Here is a 22715-nt window from a genome sequence, read left to right as displayed (position 1 = left end):
TGCCGTGACTTCCATCAGGGCTCGTCGGCTCAGCCTGCACCTGCGGCCCAGCTCTTTAATGTGGTGCTGGCGGCTATTAGAAACAAAACTGCCGCTGGGTCGGCCGGCTAGCTGGGGAAGCGACGCGGACAAATGAGTTGGAGGCGGAGTAATTTGAAAGCTGACATTGACAAACTCGCCCCATTTCAGAAATCGATTTTGCCAGGCAAATGGAGCATGCGCAATAAATTGTCATTCGATGCTGCCAAATTTCGAGTAATGTTCCCTCTACCGTCTTTCATCAACAACTCCGTACTTTCGCTTCGCCTGATTTCCGTTTCTCTGTGAAGAGATTTGCTCCAACTAAAGGAGGCGGCGGTTTAGTCAAGATCTGAGAGAGGATGTGTGGGTTCAATGGGATAACTTGAATAAAAAGCTACTGATAATATATAATTTTCAAGCAAGGTGTCAGGAATAAAATGTAACTTTATATTAAAATATTACAATTGTTCAGAATTGACTTAAACTGAGGATAGCATTCTTAAAATCCTGTGTGAGTGACAGGCCGAGATCATGGAAGGTGTGAGCCCGTGGTGACGTCACACGGATCCCCGCCCGAGTTAACATTGGTAGGTGCAGCGTGTTATCTTCTGGAGAGAAAATAACGTCAGGATGAGTTCGCCATACAGTTCAGCTGCTGTTACCGCATGGTTGGAATATCGGCGCCAGAGATTTCTCCCGTGAATTTCCGAACGAACGTTTGGAATGGTGGGAAGGAAGAGTACGTTAACTTATGTTATTATCAAATACATGTGTACTACAATGGTTCGAGAATATTCCTCGGCCGATTGTGAAACGGCCCAATAATGAACTTGAAAACGATCTGCATATATGTACCTATTACGTCTGTTAACATTATTAAAAAAACAACATGCACATTTTATGATTATAACATTTAGTATTGTGAAGGCGGGGATTGCACAATCAGCACCAAGGACAGAGTACACGTAACACTACACGGTTTCTCTCTTCCTTGCTTATAAATATACATGCTTCAAATCAGACTTGGGTACATCTGAGTATAAAATAAATGAATTCCCCCTTCTCGTGATGGTTTTTATGGATGCCTGCTGTGATGTTCATGTTAATGAGACCATCAATTCAGCACGCGTGGCTGGACACACAGGACCACTTGGTATGCAGCAGCGGTGCCTCTCATTGAAATCAGACAAATCAGACAGGACAAGCCTCCTGCGTTCCGAACGTTTGTCATAACTCATATTAACTTGTTACAGAAATGATGGATGAAGTATAGACCAAGGAGGAGGATTTTAGACTGCGTATCCAACATTCAGGAAAGGCGTACTGAATAATGCTTGAATTGTAACAAAAATATGGCGGCCATCTTTTACTCTGAGGGAACGACCATGAAATGCCACAAATGGAAAATAGTAAATTGCAATAAAACAATCAGTAAAAAATATTAAACAGGTACTAGGTATTTCCATGTCCAAGAATACTATTCTGATATAACATTTAAAACACTGCAAATAACTGGAAGCTGAAGCTGTCTATATATATATCAGTAATGCACGAATTTCCATCGATATTTTATTCATGCTGGTAAGCTATAAACGTTGTGTAGTATCTGTGAAAATGGTTCGACCACGGTCAGAGGATTACCAGTTATCGGCAAGATGCCTGGCCCGGAAGATTGCCGAGGTCCCGTCACTCATTCTCCTCACGTCAGTCTGTCGTCACGGCCCGCCTGCAGAACGGCGTGTGGAGAATCAGCGGAGCGGAGCGGAACGGGCTTTGGCCATGCCTCGAATCTGCGGTCATCAATACCGAATCGGTTCTGACATGCAGGACTCCTGTGGGCATCCGCTATCAAAGGTTTATGCGGTCAAAAGCATACTCAAATGAGGTCACGTTTTAGAGGACGTCCGGGTGAATATTGCGTCGCCCTGGGGCAGCATGCTATGTCTCGAGAACAAAAAGTAGGTTTAACTGTATCCTGTATAGACTCGCGTTTGAATATTACATGTCAAAAACCACATTCCACAAAGGGTACACATAGTTGACATTCCACGATTATCTCATGGTGATGTGGAGCCAGTGCAAAGGTAACGTAGCTCCTCCCGGCTGAAGAGCGCTCTTCTCGATACAGCTTCTTTATTGAACAAGACAACGCAATAAAAGTGTAACGTGTAAATGGAAGTAGGAATCAACGAGTCATCGGGGAAATAAAGCAATTGGAACATCAATAGACTCGCAAATAGCGGAGTGGAGGGGGGGGGTGATGTGACAAAAGTATCTCATATCACACATCCGCCGACAAGGATAATGAGGTGGGCGAATCGTCAGGTATGCCGCTGAGAGACGCAGTGTGGGTGAACCCAGAGGGAGGTTTGAAGATAAAACAAGTCTCATATGAGAAATATTACAACAGCAGGAGCTGCCAGGCGAGACAACGACACATCAAATCTCGTCCACATAACGGGTATCATTAGAGGGGTCGGATCATATATCGTAGAAACGTGGTTTGACAAATACCGACATGTTTTTATATGAAATTTGACGGTATTTTGTAATTGCAATGAGCAGTCGGGTTTATGACTGTTAGGGGGGTCATGGCCGCCGAACGTTTAATAATAACGTGTTTGATTTGACATTCGACAATGTGATTTTGATATCAGATCTTCCACTGAATAAACATGGCGATATTATATTAAAATCATTGCTGTATACACAACAATAAACATAAATGCTTTATATCTCGACGTTAACACACTATTTGTGATTTCAATAATTATCTTTGCATCGTAAAAGTTTACGCTGATTGCGAAGGAGAAGCGCCCCAAAGGAATCTCTTAATTACAGGTAAGTCATCAATTTAAGCACATTTTTATTGTTTGATATTTGATTTTGCACGTGATTATCACGTGCTAAAGAGGACTGGACCAACCAAGCAGCGTCTTAGTGCGATAGAAGGAAGTTTGCAATCTTTTGAAGCTCCTAACTTATGAAAGGAAATAATCGTAGCTGATTTGAGAAGAGGAATGACTTTGGCCGGTAGTGACGTAGCGGGCATGCGCAGGTGAAGTGCCGGTGTGGACAGCGCAGACGCATAAGAGGTGCATCCGATACGTAAGAATTGTTGACAAATGGCAACATCAAGTACAGTAGAAAACGAAATTTACTCTACTTCCAATGATATATATCATCTGTATTAAAAAATAGATTAATAAACTGTTACCTTTTGAAGTTGTTGTCCGATACACAGCTGTCTTGTTAGTTGATTGTCGCTTATTGTTTTAAAAGTTCAACATTGAAAAGCTTTCAGATGGCATCTGCTATCTTTCTTCAGCTTTCAAGTACAGGCTAGGGTCGTCAAGAGGCCTTACCTGAGAATTAAAGGCAGCACAGCTCAGTTGACTAGACTTAAATACGTAGTTGAACAATGCTCGACAATGGTTACTTGAAAATTATGACTTAGATATCAGAGGAGAGCTTTTTGTCCAATACGTTGAAGAGACAAACTGGTAAAATATTGATACTACTGATAGCTTCAATAACGGCAAACCAGTGAATATTTCAGCGCGCCTTTACAATACACCTTATCGTCGTTTTATTACGAAGGTCAGCAGAGTCAGTCTCGTGTATGAAATGGCAGCCTTCCTTGCCGTTTGATACTGAGTCGCTTGAGGGCAGTAGTGAGCAGACCAACTAGGCGTACAGGAAACAAGAGTTAGTCTGTCTCTTTTTTTCACGATGGAAAACATGTTCATGCAGTATGAGACTTCGAAATGATTGGCTTTTGGGGCCCATTATCTTGTTCTGTAACTGCAGGGACGTTTGTTCTTTACAAAAGAGTAACTGAAGATGGGGTTCATGGAGCATCATGATTTTTGTATGTATGTATCTAGCTCACACCGTCTGGCATATGCTTGCACACACTGTTGAATTTGAAGCAAATAATAAAATATTAAGTGCTACAGGACGACCACACATGATCTTGCCCCTCCCCTACAAAATCTGTAACTACATTGCGAAGTGCTTTTCTTTAAAATTCTCACAAAAGAAACCAAAAGCACAGAAACTATGTATACACGGCCTTTAAGAAGAAAGGTGCAAACGACATGTCCTGAATGTTGTTCGGAAGGAATTGAGGAAAATTTAGCTCAGAGTATTCGCTCAGAAATGACAAGAATCTTACCTCAGCTCGCTTCTTGCTCCAAGTTGCCTTAGTTTGTCACCAAAGTCCCAAACTGTGCGTCCATTTGTACACAGACTAATTTCATCATCTTTACATGAGAAACATGTCGCAATAAAGTAGAATATCATGCTATTTGGGTTCATTTTGAATACTCTCAGGCTATATGAAAAATGACGTCATAGCACACGCTGTGGAAAATTACAAAAGTTTACGTTGGCAATGAAATGCTTGTTGTTTTTCATTATTAAATACTATTAGCAATTTAGTATGGTTTCATTTATTGACAATAAAAAAGTTTTATAGTTTGGATCACAAAAATTGCAGTACTGAACCATGCCGTATGAGGCCCTCATTCTAGTCCTATCCCGTACGCGTGGTTCGGAATGACGTGCCAGTTTTACTAGTTTCTGTTCCAGCTGACACTGATGTAAACATGGCCGTTATTGATGAAAACTAACTACGAAATTGCAGCAAGGTACATCTTATTATTCTAATTTATTCTGAATACTGTCTTTACATTTTAGTACTTTGAAGCTTAGAAACTACAAATTACGTAGGCGGCCCTTAACATGAAGTAAACCGTTAACATCAGAGTTAATTTCAAAGTTACATTACAGCACTGTCATATAACAAGTTTCATTACTGAACACAGATACAGTTTTCAACCTTATATACAAATATTAACATTATCATAGTTAGATCTCAATCTAAAATACCAGTACACTTGCCTACAATTATCATATCGGTGTTCACTGAAACATTCTATACTAAGTGTTGATACACATATATCAAAATAAGAGAATTCCTTGCTTATTGACATTAGCAGTCGACCATAGGATAATCTTTGACACAATATGAAAGTGTACTCTCAATAAATCTTCCGGTCCTGCACATAAACTTGGAGACTTCTTATGAGTTATAAGTTTCTGAGACTCTACCACGACGAGAAGGTAGCCAAGAGAAATGACTTACATCATTTGTTGTTAACATATAACGGTTACGGTTACGTGTAAGATAAAGCTTTGGCTGCACACCAGAAAAAACGTATATTGTTAAATTGATTATTGTACACTGGAATAAACAGGTGTCCTTTAAATTTACACATAATGAAAAGTAAACCTACTAGTATTCTTGAATGGCGTGCCACTTGTTCTGGTGTTTACATTAACGTTAACATTGACGTTGGTTTGTGCATTTGTCCTGTTCGACATGCTGTCTCCTAGATAGATTTGACGCAGTTCCCGATCGTACCTCGCCTTCTCCACGGGGTCGGACAGGGTCTGATGAGCCTCTCCGATCGCCTTGAACTTCTTTTCCATTGCGATTTTCTCGTCTTCGCTCGCCCCCGCGTGCTTGTCAGGATGACACTTCAGCGCCAGCTTACGGTACGCCTTCTTGATCTCTTCAGTCGTGGCGAAGCGCTCCACCCCGAGGATTTTGTAAAAGTCCGTCTGCATACTCATCTTGTGCTCCCGTCTGGCTTCACGGAGAAGTTTCTCGTTCTCAGGTGTCGGGTTCAGCTTGTAGAGGGTCTCAAAGTCGCGGATGGCTTCTTCAAAACACTCGGTCTCCATGTAGCATGTGGCCCGACGAGAGATGGCTTTAATGTACGATGGGTCCAGCTCGATGGCTTGTGTGCAGTCCCGAATGGCGTCATTCAGTCGGCCCAGCTTGACACAAACGGCGGCTCTGTTGTTGTAGAGTTTGGCGTTGGTCAGCTTGTTCTCAGGGTCAATTGTGAGTGCCTCTGTGTACAAGTCGTAGGCCTTCTGGTACTCTCCAGACTTGAAGGCGACATTCCCTTCTTCTTTCTTGGATGCTAGCTGACAAGACATCTCCAGAAACGCCAATGTTCTTTTATGGTCAGGCTCCAAGTCTAGAACTCCGTTAAACATCGCCTGAGAGCCATCTTCATCCCCACTGTAGTGGAGACAGAGTCCGCGAATATACAAGGCGTCTGCGGTCTTGTCGACTTTCAGCACTTCTTCCACAATTGTAAGCGCATCGGCGTATTTCTTTTGTCCGATAAGTAGTTCTGCCTTCATGACCTTGTACTTGGTACACAAAGGTACCGTCTTCGTCATTTTGTCCACGTAGAATACAAGATGTCGCGAGGCCCCCTTATGAAGGTCTCTTTCCACCACTAGTTGGAATTGAGAAATCTCCCTGGCGGATTTTAGCGCTTTTGAAAGTTCCTCGTCCCCACCTTTCTGCTCCAGGGCTGCCGTGTACGCCTTCACCGCCTCAGCGGGGCGACCGAGGGCCAGAAGACACTCGGCCTGCCGCTGGTATCCTGTGACGAACTTGCCGTCCACTTCAGTCGCCTGCCTAGCTTCGACCAGCGCGTCGGCATACAGTCCCATTGCTATGTAACACTCACACCGACCGGAGTAGAAACTGGCGAACGTTGGGCACAGCTCTACGGCGGTATTGAAGTGATTTAGAGCCTTATGATGCTGTCCACAATTGATAAGTGTGTTACCTAGTTTAGCAGCCTCCATGGCCTTCCTGTGGTTGTTCAGAGTCGTTAGTCTCGTCGACCGAGGCGTCTGCGGTGTCCCGGCGGCACGCTGCGACGACTCGAACCGAAGTCGTTTCCCTGAGTGGTCCGACGACACGTTCCGGGACGCCGACGACCAGGCCTTGCTGTTAGTCAGCTTCTGGTGACCACCGACTCCGTCGTCTGATCTTCTCTTTGTAGGCCTTTTAATCTTGACTTTTAATCTTTCTGCATTCTCCTTGTCGTCCGCTAGCTCCGTGGTGGTTGACATTTTGGCACTGTCACTCGGCACTGTTTAGTCTGGTCTTCTCCCCACAACGTCAAAGTCTTCATAGACGAAAGACAGTTCAGTTTTCAAACTAAGTCAAACCCTAACCGTCTTTTTGGCAGTGTACTCTCTCATTCGCTCGCCTGGCGTTTTGAACATAAACAGTGCATAACCGTCTTTTTTGTCCGTGATCAGTGTACTCTCTCATTCGCTCGCCTGCGTTTTAAACATAAACAGTGCATACATTTCGGGACAGTTGCCAGGGAGACGATCAGGTCGGTTAGAGCCCGGGGCACATTATTCTAAACTCCCAGACAGAGCGGACGGACCGCTTTGTTCTCGGGACTTTATGTAGGCCGAAGGTCACAGGTGGCATGTATTAGCACACTACTAGTCTGCATGTCTCGAATTTTCAATGAGGTCGTGAATACAGTTGAACAGAAGCCCCTTTTAAAAGAAAAATGTGTCAAGCAGAATACTGGTACTACATACTACAACATAATTAATCCATGCATGAAGAGATGCCATCACTGTCTTCACTCTGAAATAAATACGAAAATGATATTAGATCTAGATGCCCCTGCAGACATACACGAGAAACGTTTAGTAATGTTTGTCTCAATGTGTCTTGTATCCTTACATTCTGTTTCTTACTTAAACCAAGATGCTTTAATATTCATATTTGTCTAAAGACCCTCTTTGACCTCGCACTCCTGCACACAGTAACATAATTGTCAGGGGCGTGACGACACACCTGGTAGTCACCATATATGGTCATGCTAGTTTTAAGCAGGTAACCGTAGGTCGTCAGTGACATCATTACCGAGGACAACGTGCTATGTTGTTCTAAGTTGACTATAAAAAGAACACAACTGGATTCATGGTACATTTGTGTCTTAAAATCTACACCTTCTTTGACGTTTCCATATATTGGGATTAGTGTATAAGAAAGCATGTAGCTTAACGGTATATAACCATACCTTTAAACGAAAGGGATGTACTAGTATCTGTGTCAGATGACTTGGGGCTCTGGAAGAGGTTTGATACTGGGCTATTCGTGGGAGATGAGTGTTCTTGTCTTTTGACGATCGATACAAATTACATCGATTGTATGTTGTCCTGTCAAACATTTCGTTCTACCTCCTAATGCCAAGCTAGTTCTAGTGGAACAATACCATTCTTAACCGACTTTCGAAAAGTTTTCTCTTGTACGCTTACCGTTTATATATAAATAAACTGATAAACCTTATTGTCTATAAATATATGTAAATCAGTGTCGCGATCCCCACCCCATGTAAAATTTGTTTCGGTAAATGTTCAAAGTACATGTTTTCTCAAAACCGATTCTGGTATCTGTTAATTAAGGGTCTTTAATTTGTACAGCAACCCCCCTGGTAGCCCTCTTGAAATAAGGCCACGAGCAATGCTTGTTGCGTCTAAGCTGGCTAATGGTTTGGAATAATGTGCTTTCGTCCAACCTAGTCGTCGCCTTGGTAACAGGGGCGTGTTCGTGTCGGGTTCCTGACCAAAAAAGGAGAAAAGTTTATTCGAGGGCTCGTGCACACGTCACAGTGTCAACGGTTGGGGATAGGCCGACGCGTTTAAATCTCGGGGGCCGCTTCGGTGCAGCATATGTCCACACACACGGACAAGAGACCGCACGATACAACAAGGAGCCTAGAAAACTACTCAATATGCCTATCGTTACCGAGCTATCCCACAGTATGGAGAACATCAACACTCCCAGGAGGTCACGGAAGAGACCGTCGGAGTCGGATGATTCGACTCCTGTCACAAAAACGACGCTGAGCCACCGGCCCTGGTCGTCCGCCACGAAAGCGTCTCCGAGCTGCCCAGAGAAGCGACTTCGGGTGGACTCGCCGCTGCGCCCGACCCGAGCCAACACAGCGGAGACACCCCGGTCAACCAGGAGCTCAAGCCTCGTCAACCAGCAGCGCAAGGCTGCGGAGGCGGCTAAACTCGGAAACACGCTTCTGAACTGTCGCCAATACAAGAACGCCGCCAAGCAGTTCAGCGCAGCCCTGAAACTATGCCCAACGTTTCCCGGTTACTTCTCCCGTCGGTGCCAATGTTACTTCGGAATGGGGCAGTTTGCCAAGGCACTGGCAGACGCCAAGAGTTCGACAGAGGTTGACGCCAAGTTCATCACAGGCTACAAGCAACAAGCCGAGTGTCTTCTGGCCATGGGACGCCCAGGAGAAGCCGTGAAAATACTGACGGTGGCCGCCGGACTAAAACCCAGAGACAGCGAAGTCTCTAACGCGCTGCAGTCCGCCAAGGAAATCGTGAAACTTCAGCGTCTGGCAGAGCGAGACCTTCAAACGGGAGCAGCTCATGTGGACAAACTGCTGAACTTGGCTCCCTTGTGTATCAAGTACAAGATCGTGAAGGCAGAAATCTGCATCCAGCAGAAAAACTACGCCGGTGCACAAGCCGTTATTGAAGAGGTTTTAGAAGTTGAGGAGACCGCAGACGCCCTGTACATTTACGGACTTTGTCTACACTACAATGGCGACGAGCAGGGCTCATACAGCAAGTTTGACAGGGCTCTGAAACTAGAAAAACATCACTCAAGAACACTAGCATTTCTGGAGACGTCCTGTCAACTAGCGGCCAGGAAGGAAGAAGGGAATGTCGCCTTCAAGTCTGGAGAGTACCAGAAGGCCTACGACTTGTACACAGAGGCACTCACCATTGACCCTGAGAACAAGCTGACCAACGCCAAACTCTACAACAACAGAGCCGCCGTTTGTGTCAAGCTGGGCCGACTGAATGACGCCATTCGGGACTGCACACAAGCCATCGAGCTGGACCCATCGTACATTAAAGCCATCTCTCGTCGGGCCACATGCTACATGGAGACCGAGTGTTTTGAAGAAGCCATCCGCGACTTTGAGACCCTCTACAAGCTGAACCCGACACCTGAGAACGAGAAACTTCTCGGCGAAGCCAGACAAAAGCAGAAACTGAACGTGCAATCGGACTTTTACCAAGTTCTCGGAGTAGAGCGCTTCGCGACGGCCGACGAGATCAAGAAGGCGTACCGTAAGTTGGCGCTGAAGTGTCATCCTGACAAGCACGTGGGGGCGAGCGAAGACGAGAAAATCGCCACGGAGAAGAAATTCAAGGCGATCGGAGAGGCGCACAAGACCCTGTCCGACCCTGTAGAGAGGGCGCAGTACGATCGGGAACTCAGACAGAAGGAACTTAGAGAAACTACTATCAATGTAAACGTCAATGTTAATGTTAACGTCAATGTTAACGTTAATGTAAGCGGCCAAACAAGGAGCTCACCTTACAAAAGCCGGTTTACTTTTCACTATGTGTAATATAGCGCACAAACATGTGTCCAAGTTGTATAAATCTTCTACAGTTTTGATACTGTTGGTGCAATTGTTGCATTTTATTGGTGCTTCTCATCTCCATTGTGAGTACAATAAATCAACATTTTGAAGACTATAACCAGTATCTGTCTTTCATTTAGTTATTGGTATTGCTTATATACAGTGTGGTATGCCATAAATCGAAAATTTGTCAACACGACAAACGTACAGGGACTTTTAAAAACTTTTATACAGCTACGTATACAAAGACACTGATGTACACAAAATCAGCCTACCTACAAAGTATATGTGGGCTTTAGAACGTGAGTCACTACAGCATCTACGATCTAACTGCTAATAAGAGAAATGAAAATATGGATACATTTAGCAGACTCTTCAGTTTGCTTCAGACAAGCATATTCTGATTTTGCTCGATGATGTAAAGCACTTCACACAGGGGTATCAGTTGTTCCTACTGGACTGAGGTTACTTCTAAACAAAAGGGTTCAGGTCTCCAGTAACACCTTTTAACGAGAGAATGTTGCGGGCAAAACTCGTTACGACGAACTTCTAAAGATATACCACAATACCTATAAAACAAATATATAAATATCCTATAGATAAATTCAATTATATTCCCAGGGAAGATAACAAATACAGTGCTCTAATAGGGGAATACATCACAGAATGTTAGAGACTACATGTTAGACAATACTTAAACCTTTATGGTTGCCGCATACATATATTCTGTACGTAGTTTGCCGCATACATATACTAGTATTCTGTACGTAGGATGACGTTATTCATACATGTCTTTAGTTTTGTTAGATTTTAAGTTGTAGAAGACCATACAAAAGTCCCTGTACTTTTGTTGAGTGGATAAAGACTGTGTAAAAAGAATGGGAGATGGGGTGTCGAATCCACCTACACGGACGGACGTCACAGCAGTGTAGATTTAGTGCGTGGGAAGCGCTGGGTGTGGAGATGTGACATGTCTCTGCCCTGATATGAGTCATATTCAGTAACGTTAAGATATTTATACACTCGTCCAAATGCCAGGCACCACGTGTAGTGTGTAGTTGGCACAGTGTTTAGTCATCAGACACTGTCAGGAATTACATGGCCTTCAGCCATTCAACCCCACTCATGGAAAGTGTATCCATTATATTCTTCCTGGGACTATTTCTACATTCCCCGTGATCTTGATTGATATTCTACATGTCACGTTATATACATATTTCATCAACATATCTAATTATGTTCGTCAGGTGACATACTATAGATACAGGTAGATAGATGTATAAAAAGATAAATGTTTAGATTATAAACAGGGTGAACTGGGAACTAGTTTGGGGTGGACATACAGATCGACAGAGACAGCAAGGAGAGGGAGAGAGACAAGAAAAGAGGAGAGAGGCTGACATTGAGATATTAAAGAGACAGAAAAAGAAAGAAGGAAGAAAATTATTTTGTTTTGTGTTGTTCGTTTCATCAGCCTGAATATGCATGCCCATAATTGGAGGTTACTACTACCTACATATTTTAGTATCAAGGTCGTGCGCCAAAATAGTATTCTAATTGGAGGAAACAGTTTATCACACGTGACCACACCTTCAGTGCATCGTAAATGAGCATTGACCATATATGGCTAGGTCGCCATATTGATTTTCCATATTTGGTAATGAGTGGGGTCAGAGTTGACGTCATGGTGACCGAGCTATCAACTGCTCAATGTTAAGGATTTAGAACTTTTGTTATAATTCCTTTCATGTTTTCCTATAATCATCTATAGATACTTTGATTGGGGTCGAAGTTTATTTCATTGACTCACAGAAATCAAGCCAAAGCTACCAAATAAGTCTATAATGTATTGGACCTGCCCTGGGGCTGTGAGCCAACACAATTGTTACCTGGGTAATTATACCGACCTCTGCGTCTTGTTTACGTTCAAAAGGGCAGCCACACCAATGACGTTTACTCTCAAGCGCGTCACTGGTAATTATTTTGGGTGGGCCAACGGCTTTAAATTGCTGGCGTCCTGTCGTGGTGAAGCATTCGCTCTTCGAGCAAGAAAGAAGAAGCTACAACTTACAAGAACGATATACGAGAGAACTGCCAAAATGCCGACCATCATTGAATTACCAGACGACAAGGAGAACATGGACACCAACGAGTGCACGACCTCTGCCGAGTCGCTAAAGAGGACTTCTGAATCTGAGGAGACACCGACTCCTGTAGGCCAGACGACGGGCCACCGGCCGTGGTCGTCGGCTTCCGTCCTGTCTACGGGCCGCCCTGGGAAGCGTCCTCGGGTCAACTCACCCAACCGCTCCGCCAACACAGCAGAGACGCCCCGGACGACCAGGGCGACGACCCTCATCACCCGGCGGAGAGCCACAACAGCTGCAAATATCGGTACAAATTTCCTCAACCGCCATCGCTACGAGGAAGCCCTAGAGAAATTCAACGAAGCCATAGAACTTTGCTCAACGTCTCCAAGCTACTACAGCTGCCGGTGCCAATGTTACCTGGGAATGGGCCTGTTCTCCGAGGCGCTGGCGGACGCAAAGCAGTCGACAGAACTGGACAGCAAGTTCGTCACAGGGTACCAGCGGCAGGCCGAGTGTCTCGTCGCCCTCGGTCGCCCCACAGAAGCCATCAAGGCCTACACGGTCGCCCTCGAACTCAACCCCGAAGACAACAAAATCTCGGAGGCCCTAAAATCCGCCAAGGACCTTTCGCAACTCCAGACTCTGGTGGAAAGGGACCTTCCTAAGGGGGCCTCGCGTCATGTAGTGTTCTACGTGGACAAAATGATGAAGATTGCACCCTTGTGTTCCAAGTACAAGGTCATGAAGGCTGACATCCTGGCTCAACAGAAAAACTACGCCGATGCACAGGCCATTGTCGAGGAAGTCTTGGAAGTTGGCGAAACCGCAGACGCGTTGTATGTTCAGGGACTTTGCCTCCACTACAGCGGTGACGAACAGGGCTCTCAGGCAAGGTTTGAAAGGGCTCTGCAGTTGGAACCCGACCACAAAAGAACACTGGCGTTTCAGAAGATGTACTCAGAGCTGGCGGCCAGGAAGGAAGAAGGGAATGTCGCCTTCAAGTCTGGAGAGTACCAGAAGGCCTACGACTTGTACACAGAGGCACTCACAATTGACCCTGAGAACAAGCTGACCAACGCCAAACTCTACAACAACAGAGCCGCCGTTTGTGTCAAGCTGGGCCGACTGAATGACGCCATTCGGGACTGCACACAAGCCATCGAGCTGGACCCATCGTACATTAAAGCCATCTCTCGTCGGGCCACATGCTACATGGAGACCGAGTGCTTTGAAGAAGCCATCCGCGACTTTGAGACCCTATGCAAGCTGAACCCGACACCTGAGAACGAGAAACTTCTGCGTGAAGCCAGACGGGAGCACAAGTTGAGTATGCAGACGGACTTTTACAAAATCCTCGGGGTGGAGCGCTTCGCCACGACTGAAGAGATCAAGAAGGCGTACCGTAAGTTGGCGCTGAAGTGTCATCCCGACAAGCAAGTAGGGGCGACTGATGACGTTAAAATCGCCATGGAGAAGAAGTTCAAGGCGATCGGAGAAGCACACCAGACCCTGACCGACCCTGTGGAGAAGGCGGAGTACGATCGAGAACTCAGACTGGAAGCATTCAGAGACTTTGTGTCAGATGAGACCGACATAAATGTAAACGTAGACGTGAATGTCAACGTCAACGTAAATGTTACAGCAAATAACACTCCATACAAAAGCAGGTTTACATTTCACTTTGTGTAACTTCATTAGCTTAACATGAAACATGTAATTTCTCAATGGAAAAAAAGCCGTGTTGCTTCTCTAGTACTTATAATCTCAGTGGTATGTAGGTTGCAGGCGACCTACAAGTTTTTCAATCATTCCTGCCAATACCCTGTGTCAAAGTTAACCAATAAATGATGATCATGAAATTGCATAGTCTATGTTGTTTCTTTTCGGAGTATAGACAAAGGTGGAAAGTTAAAAAGACCCGTAGTTATAAGTGCCACTATGTTGAGCTCGGACTATGTAACGACTTGCTCTCCTCAGTTACCTTTACAATCTAATAGTTAGTAATACCAGACAGTACATGTAATACGATTCACTATAACGTTAGATTCTACAAATAAAGAAAGGCGTTTTCACAAACACAGCGTCTCGACACCACGTTCAACCCAGCAACATAATTCAGGAAAAGATATTCTATTTGATTTTGTAGTAATATAGCGTCACCTATCAGAGAAGATAGAAACTGCATATGTACATGTATATGTCTTGTATTCCCATACCGTTCAGACTTGTCAAATGTAAGCCCTAACACATCGGAGGAGTAATGAAATAGAACGGCTGCGCTACAGGCATTAGTAGGAATTGTTACCATCTGAGGTAAAAATAAGTTGGATTAACTCAGTGCCGTCGGTGCAGTTTATCAACAAGTGCACTAACGCACATTTATCGTACAGCATGCTAGCAATATTAACGTATGATTCTGTTATCAGCTATTTCACCTGCGGTGCCACTAATATGAAACAAAAGGAATTCAGATAGCGAATTCGCTCAATAAGGCAACGTTATCAGAGTACAACATAGCGTCTGAAGATAATTTTGCAAGTTGAAGGTTAGACATCCAGGAAATAAGATACGCCAAAAGCAGTTACTCAAGCAACTGGATATGATTTTGGAAACGGTCAGTCGTTTCAGGTAGCATCCACTACGCAGTGACACTAGAGACCTTGTGCAGAAATGCAGATTTCTAAGCAAGAACTATGTATTTATTGATATGCATATAAGTGAAGACATGTTTTTGGAAGTCCAAAAGGAAACAAAAGTTAGCCCTCTAAACTGCGCGCCGCTCTTGACCCATCATGCCAAGAGGGATAACTTTTGTTTCAAAAACCATGGAGTCAAATAGATCCCATGCAAAAACGTTCAAACATGTCTTTCCTTATTTGCATATCTATCAATAGTTCTTGCTTATATATAAACCTGCCTTTCTGCACAAGTTCTCTTGTATCACTGACGAAAGGTAGTGGATGCTACCTGAAACGTCTGACCGTTTCCGAAATCATATCCCGTTGCTTGAGCAACTTTTTTTGGATGAATTTTACCGATTATTTGGCTGCGGGTATGCTGGTCTGAATATTTTCGGCGTATTCTGCATCCTCCGGCAGGGAACGGTTGTATTTCGGGTGGAAGTCGGCAGGAGGCACCATCTGCGTACGTCGTAGGAAAAGCGCCGAAGTGCGCCATCGATCTGTTGGAAAGACAAGACAAAGACTATGTAGCGCTGCAGTTATTACCCCTATGTGTGTGCATGTGTCTGTCTGTGTTTCCGCATTTTTTTGGTCAGCATAACATTAAGAATGCCTTTATGGATTATGACGATTTTGGGTATGTGTACAGTGTAGGCCATAGGAACACAAAGCTCAAAGTCCCTAGCAGCCTGTTCTGGAACTGCAGTGGAGTTTCCGAAAAAATGTTTCAAAGGTCCACGTATATTCATTATTTTTTTGCATGTAGCTAGCTTAAACAAAAATGTGCCCAATCAAATTATTCAAATACGGACCTGATTCGCATAATAAACGAGGAAATTCTGTAATTCTTACGAAACGAAAAATACGATTATTGTCATCTTCAAAAACAGCCCACATCTTGCGAACAACAGTTTCATAGCGAGCAAACCAAAAACGCGCGGCGGAACCAAACAAACGTGCTTCAGCGGCTTCCGTTGGCATGGCGACCGTGATGAGTGGTGTCCGTTGGCATGGTAACGGTTGTTGAGGAGCGGGTTGCAGGTGCGGCGGCGGACGGGGCCTTATTTGCTGACGTCCTGTCCGCCATTGTGCACGTAATTGGTCCCATCATCTTAGCGGTTGGATAGAATGTCGGGCAGGAGAATTAGCGCTAATTGGTCACACGAGCAGGGAGGAAGGGACCACAAATAGGAGAAAAGACATAAACAACTGGGCAAATAAGGTCCAAAAAATGGGAACAAAGGGGAAGAGACTTTAGAGCGAGGAACATCCTGTATATGGCACTGATCGTGATCGCATTTCTAACAGGCGCATTCACATAGATTGTGAATTTTGCGAAAAGAGACATGACCTCTTCGTTATCAGACTGTAAATGATAGAAAGGAAACGGAACTTCTTATGTTTTTAATTTCGGACCAGGGCAAGTAGATGGATATGATTACACGTTTGTCAGAATATCCTTTGCATGGCACAAAAATACGCATTCAGCAGGTTGCAGCGATAATGCAAAAGGTGATAATTAAAGTCATCAAAACGTCATAATATGCAAAACCCCGTTGTAAATATCACGCAATTTCGCATCCAACGTCTAGTAACGTTACATGTTACAATTTGCACATTTTTAGTAATCATCAATTCAGACGTTTTCCTAAAAAAAAAGGTAGGTTTGCCTGAAAAAAAAAAACAGTTCATCGATTTTCGACCCTAAAAATCACTATTCTGTACATTTCAATGAATACAAGTCTCTGTCCGCTGCAACATGACTTAGCTGCTTGGTACCCGCTCCCTCTTTACTGTATCCCCCAAGTGCAACAAACCCACGCGAGATGTTCGTGAATGTGCGAGAACAACATCCCGTCTTTGGCCACGCATATCCAACACTTCGAATTCAATCGCTGAATCAATACCAGCGGACTGAATGGCGCTCTTGCATAGCCACTCACTAATTAAAGACCTTGGGAGTGATTTCACGCATTCCAAGTACCCGCTGTTAGAGGAATATGTTCATGTAGACTAGAAACAAGGGATATTGAAGCTGAAGGCTTAATCAAGAGATTGTTTTGATCTGTCATCATTACACTAATTACCGACGTCGTTTTTAGAAAATATCGCTTTACATTTCAGATGGACACGCGAATAGTAATGTTACCAAAATTATACTTAAAGGTAGATGAAATTTGTCTTACTATCCGTCTATAGTAACACGTTGCTTAGTTAGTACATTTGAAATATTGCTTAACAATCATATGCCATGAACGAGTATTCCATATTTTTCCTCATTAGAACATCAGAGAAATGATTATGATTACCTTAGTAGCTGACCCTGACACTTTCTCTGAAACATGCAATATGAGAGTGGTTGTTCTCTAGTTTCGTACACAGAGATCTGTAACCTTCTCCCGTGCAACATCTCCAGTCATCGGCCCAACCTGCGATATGGATGGATGAACAGTTTATTGACAATTTGATATGCCATAGCGAAGATTGAATCTCAACAAGCTTTATAAAGATTAAAGGATAAACAATGCATACCAACCGTCCTCATATTACACAGGATTTATACGCTTTGCCCAATTATTTCGATTAATAAACAAAACCACTAAAAGACGCACCTTGATATTGTGAATGTTCTGTACTAAAATAACTGACAAACATGTATGACAGATATAGATGAGTTTCAAATACCACGAAATGAATATTTGGGCAAGGATAAACACGCGGGTAGAAACATAATTAGATTCTGCAGATACCAGACTATTAGAATAGAAGCCAACATATGAATGACAGGCAATCTGTTAATCGTCGATTAATGGTAATAATAGAACGTCGCATGACCAGACGTTAAAGCTGCTGGTACACTTTAGTACTTTTATACGAGGAGACTCCTGTCTACTGAAGTTATTACATTCTCCTGGGAAAGCAGATATAATTTCGCCTAGTTCTATTCCTAGCAGTCTTGTATTTCTGTGTTTGAAAAGCGGGACAGTATAATGAATTCTGAATGTCTGCCCGTGACGCCTCTCCTTGTAACAGCCAATCAGCGACGTTCCCCGCCGCCACCTCCATCTGATGGCAACCCACCACCACGGACAGCGTCCCACAGGGAGGGCTGCGCGCAGAAAAGAACAGCCTGATTTCCAATTCATGCTGTTATTTGAATTGATGAGTCTCCGAGCGCCAGGGTAATTTAGTAACATCAGAGAGAGATTGAGGCCCTGCCCGCCACCCGTATACTCCCAGGTCTCCGGCACTTTTGATTGCCAGACGTGGCCGGAACACTCGCGCGAGACATCATTCTCCGAACCGGCCTCCAAACAACCCCGGCTGCCTCTGACATCGCCAGGAGTCGGGACCTCTCGTATTTCTCCAACACCATCTCTCTGTAAGTAGTAGCAACTGTGTGTCTTTGTAGGTGTTACATAGAAGGGAGGGGAGACTTACGCTGCTCAGGACCGTTATATGCAGTGTCACAGAGCAGGGACGCCCGTGTCTGTTGTTACATGCGCCTCACGTTCTAGACTATGTGGTGATGGATCACCCGAACTTAATGGTTCTACCACCGTCTTTTTAAAGACCATCCATCTTTTCTCTGCGTGGCTTTTCTCCAGCAGGTGCCCGGGGACATACAGGTAGCGGTTGGCGGTGGGCGTCTCTCCCACAAAGATGTTGTTGTCGAATTTTTTTGTGACCTGCCCCTGGCGGTTTTTCTCTAGCCGTTCGTTTCTCGTGTGGTGCATTTGGGAAATCATGGTCGGGCTCCCGGTGATTTCTGTTGGGGACAGGGTTCGTATTACTGCGCTCCGAAATGATACGTTTTCCGCTCAGCCGAAGTCAGGTGGATCGACGCGTAATTAAGGTCATGTCGTTGGGAACCCTCATCAACATTTCAGTCTCTCGTCAATGTTAACCTTTTCCAGACTTATGGAGTAATTAATGCCGATGATGCACCCACATCTATTATTGATATTCTTTCCATTATGTACTTTATGAAGGTTCTAGGCTGCGGTGGCGTAATTATAATGATTTCTCCAAATTTTGTGTTGATCTGATCTGCATAGATTAGTGTTGTTTATATTTTGGATGAGCCTATTCTGTCGTATTCTGCAATATGAAGCGTAATCCGCTATATCGTATTCCACAGACACAGTTATGAATATTTCACACACACGCTTTGGGAATATTCGTTAATAACTGATACACTTACTTCCATGCCTTAACTTAGTTTTAGTTCCAAAAATAAAAGCCGTTTGTTTCATCTTGGCCATAGTTTTTAAAAAGTTTGATGACTGAATATAGAATTAGTTAACGTAAAATCTAAAGTCTATTACCTCTTTCTTGTATTAAAACTGTAAAATATGTATTTTGAAATATTCTGGGGGAATGTTGATGTTTAAAGCATTTACAATTAATATTCAAAGAAAAATCAGATCTACTACTGGATAAATAACGTAGATAACTTCCGGACGTTATCTCCGTTATTTGTCCAGTAGTAGAGTTTGATTCTTCTTTGAATTTTATTTCGCTGGATGTCTAACCTTCATCAACGCATTTACAATTAAGATTATGTCTCAAACCTCCAAATGTCACAATATTTACCGTGTAACGGTTAAGCAGTAATGACGGTTAAGAGGGAGAAGGGGTCACGAGGCCACCTCATTTGCCCATTTTCCTCCATGCATACGTGTACATCATTCAGAGAGCATATCCCATGACTACAATTTAAGTTCTCAAGTAGCTCAGCCCAAAGCTTCGTTCCAAGATTCTGGTTTGACGTCCACACTGAAACATTTTACTGCGTTAGGATTAGGTTGTATAGTTGAAATCAAGTCGTGTATAAAATTCTTTATAGAGCCGTGTTTCATATGTAAGGCGAATGAACCTGAAAATACGGGCTTTTACGGGCCTACTACAGTGGGAATATACAGTCTCTAAGGGTAATGTAATGTATGGCTGATGTTATCCTTTTAGAAGGCCTATATATTTGAAGCAGTGTAATATTATGGCAGACATAAATAAACCTTTATGTTTTTCTATTTCATGCTAGGGAGCCGAAAAAGAGACTATTGTCTGATACCGCGCATATTGGATCATCATAGCTGATATCATTATCTTAGATTACATATGTTTTACTATTATTGTGCATGGAGCTAAACGGATTAAATGCATTCCTTATGAATATTCCTGGTCGGCCAATAATCAGAAAAGATTTGTTTTTCCGTAACGACTAACTGCTGGGACATGTGAGAACTTATCGCAATTCCGATTTCTTATTAGATTTTCCTTCAGTATACATTATAGGGGCCAACCGACCTTATTTGTTGTGGCCCGGGAGAAAATCGATCGTCAGGGTAAAATCATCCATCATCAGCAAGCCGACAAATAGCCGCTTTTCGCTGCCGATCGAAAATTTCTAGCGACGTACGTCTGAAATGAAACTTTCCTTGACGACGTTCGCGCGTTTTTTTTTAATTTCTCCTTCTCTCCTCAATTTTCCAGCGCGGAGGGAACGGCGCTGATTTTCTATTAATGCTTAATAAACGAGACGTCCTGGGCATCCAGGAGTGAAATAATCCCGTGGCCCTGTCCCCGCGCGCCTTGCTTACAGTAATCCCGCAGACACGCGCCGAAGACAATAGCGGCCATCCCGGCTGCCCCCAGCCTGCACGTTCCCACGAGCTCCATCCATCCCGGTCCGTCTAATCTCCTTCTGGGACTACTCTACATCGTCTGGCGGTATTACGGCGACATTATTACGCAAACTTTATCATCAGGCATCGCCGGAGAGTGGAATATTATCCACGGTGCCGAGGGCACAGGTGTACCGTAGCAGACAGATCGTGCCAAATCCTGCCGAAGCCGATATATTCCTCCAGATCCACCTTCACGGCAGTGATAGTGGCGATACGGGCTCCACAGTCTTTGTGCTTGGAAACAGTGCGTGGGAGATTGGAGCGGGTCATCTCTTGTGAATCCGATGACAGGATCATCAGGATAAGCCTGGCTTGGAAAAAAGTTTATTGCATCGCGCAACGTATGCGTGGTGAATAAGGTTGCCAGCATGTTGGAAACGGGACCGTTTTCTTTTCAAAATGTTATTATGGCAATACTACTACTATTCTTGAATAGTTGAGGGAAACGTTTCAAATGTCATGATGATATTACTGGCATAATTTTAGATTAAACAAAAGCTAATTATTTCTTTCCGTCCATATGTTATACACATATGTTGTTTACTGTTATGTTTTGAAAATGAAACTGTCTGCTTTTCAAACGTCTACTTCCTGTGGTATTTGTGCTCTTAGACTGTGCAGTTTCGTCTGTTTGTGAGCCGCCAGTACACGTCAGCTGCAGGTTGTATAACATCATTGAAAATTCATAGTCGGGGACGGAGGGACTCGCAACGTTTATTTGATTCCAGGACCCAATTGGTCGGAATGATTACATCGAAAGTCGTGTCTCTGTTTCTCGCTCCGAAAATATTCATCACCTCACGACTGGAAATTCAGGATATTTGACTGTTCCTCAAAGGCAGGGTGATGATGACTATGGAAGGGTTTGAGATGTTTACGTCTAGCTGGTGACATGCTATGAGATCTGAGGACAGGACAAAGGGCAATGTCCCACTAAGCATTACGTTTACTGCTGCTTCCCCCTCCAGTCATCAACGCCCATGCCACTCAGGAAGTCAGCGTTCGGGGACCAACAACAGATAGATTAATCTTACTGTCCTAACAGGTACAGGCGGTATTGTAGGGAAACTGTCTGAGAAGAAAATGTTTTGGTTTTGTTCTTGTTTTGAATCCACGCTGTGTTGTTGTGTTTTTCTGCTCGCATTTGCATTGCACCTGTAATGCAGGTTTATTGCCCCTCACTGATCACGCATTAGATTCATTATTTAGTAATGCTGAAGGCACCCGTGTACTATTCGCCATAATATTCTCTGTCTGGCGTCTCTCTCACACACACGTCTGTCCTAATGATGCACTTGTAGCTGATGCAGCGGTCCTTCAGAAACAGCTACAATTAACACCATGCTGCTCGAAGTTTGTCGTCGCATACAAATTATCTATTTGTGAAATGGTTTCACGCAGTTTTCTCTTAGAGTCGTAGTTATATCTTCACAGGTGTTCCTTGCTTATCTTAATCCTTGAAACGCACAGAATCTAACTCCAGTTGTTTAAATTTCATATGGAAAATAAAGTAGCAAGTATAAAGCCAACTGACGTCAACTGAAATTGTGCATACCTAGTTATTTATCTTTGTACCAGAATGTTTATTCTCTGAGCATTTTTCAGAAACAACAACAGAAGCCCAAATATCCCATTTAATCCTGTCTTCCTAGAGCGACCACCATGAGTACCAGGATTTTGTTCTTTTCTGAAAGAAATAACAGAAAGTGTACATATCTGAACATTTTTCCAAGCAACAACAGTAGAAGTCCTCTCCCACAATATCCCACGTAATCCGGTCCTCCTAAAACGACCGCCACGGGTAGCAGGATTTCGTTCTTTGCTGAAAGAAGAGAAATAAATTCATGTATCCGCCGTGTCCCCGGGGGGACTGTGAGAGGCAGAGAGCTGAAATAATGGGCCGGACTAATTGGTCGCGAGTCA

At 43.8% G+C, this 22715-nt stretch overlaps 3 pseudogenes; 2 read left to right on the top strand and 1 right to left on the bottom strand.

Moving 5' to 3' along the window:
• Window positions 1–5294: 5294 nt before the first annotated feature.
• Window positions 5295–7008, bottom strand: LOC109480955 (annotated as a pseudogene).
• Window positions 7009–8377: 1369 nt separating this feature from the next.
• On the top strand, window positions 8378–10438 carry LOC109480951 (annotated as a pseudogene).
• A 1983-nt stretch (window positions 10439–12421) lies between these two features.
• Window positions 12422–14269, top strand: LOC109480953 (annotated as a pseudogene).
• The last annotated feature ends 8446 nt before the right edge of the window (window positions 14270–22715 follow it).

This window comes from Branchiostoma belcheri, unplaced genomic scaffold (genome assembly GCF_001625305.1).
Source record: "Branchiostoma belcheri isolate BF01 breed outbred unplaced genomic scaffold, Haploidv18h27 scaffold53, whole genome shotgun sequence".
Taxonomy (NCBI): Eukaryota; Metazoa; Chordata; class Leptocardii; order Amphioxiformes; family Branchiostomatidae; genus Branchiostoma; species Branchiostoma belcheri.
The sequence above is the reverse complement of the archived record's forward strand: the minus strand, read 5'-3'. Positions and strand labels throughout refer to the sequence as shown.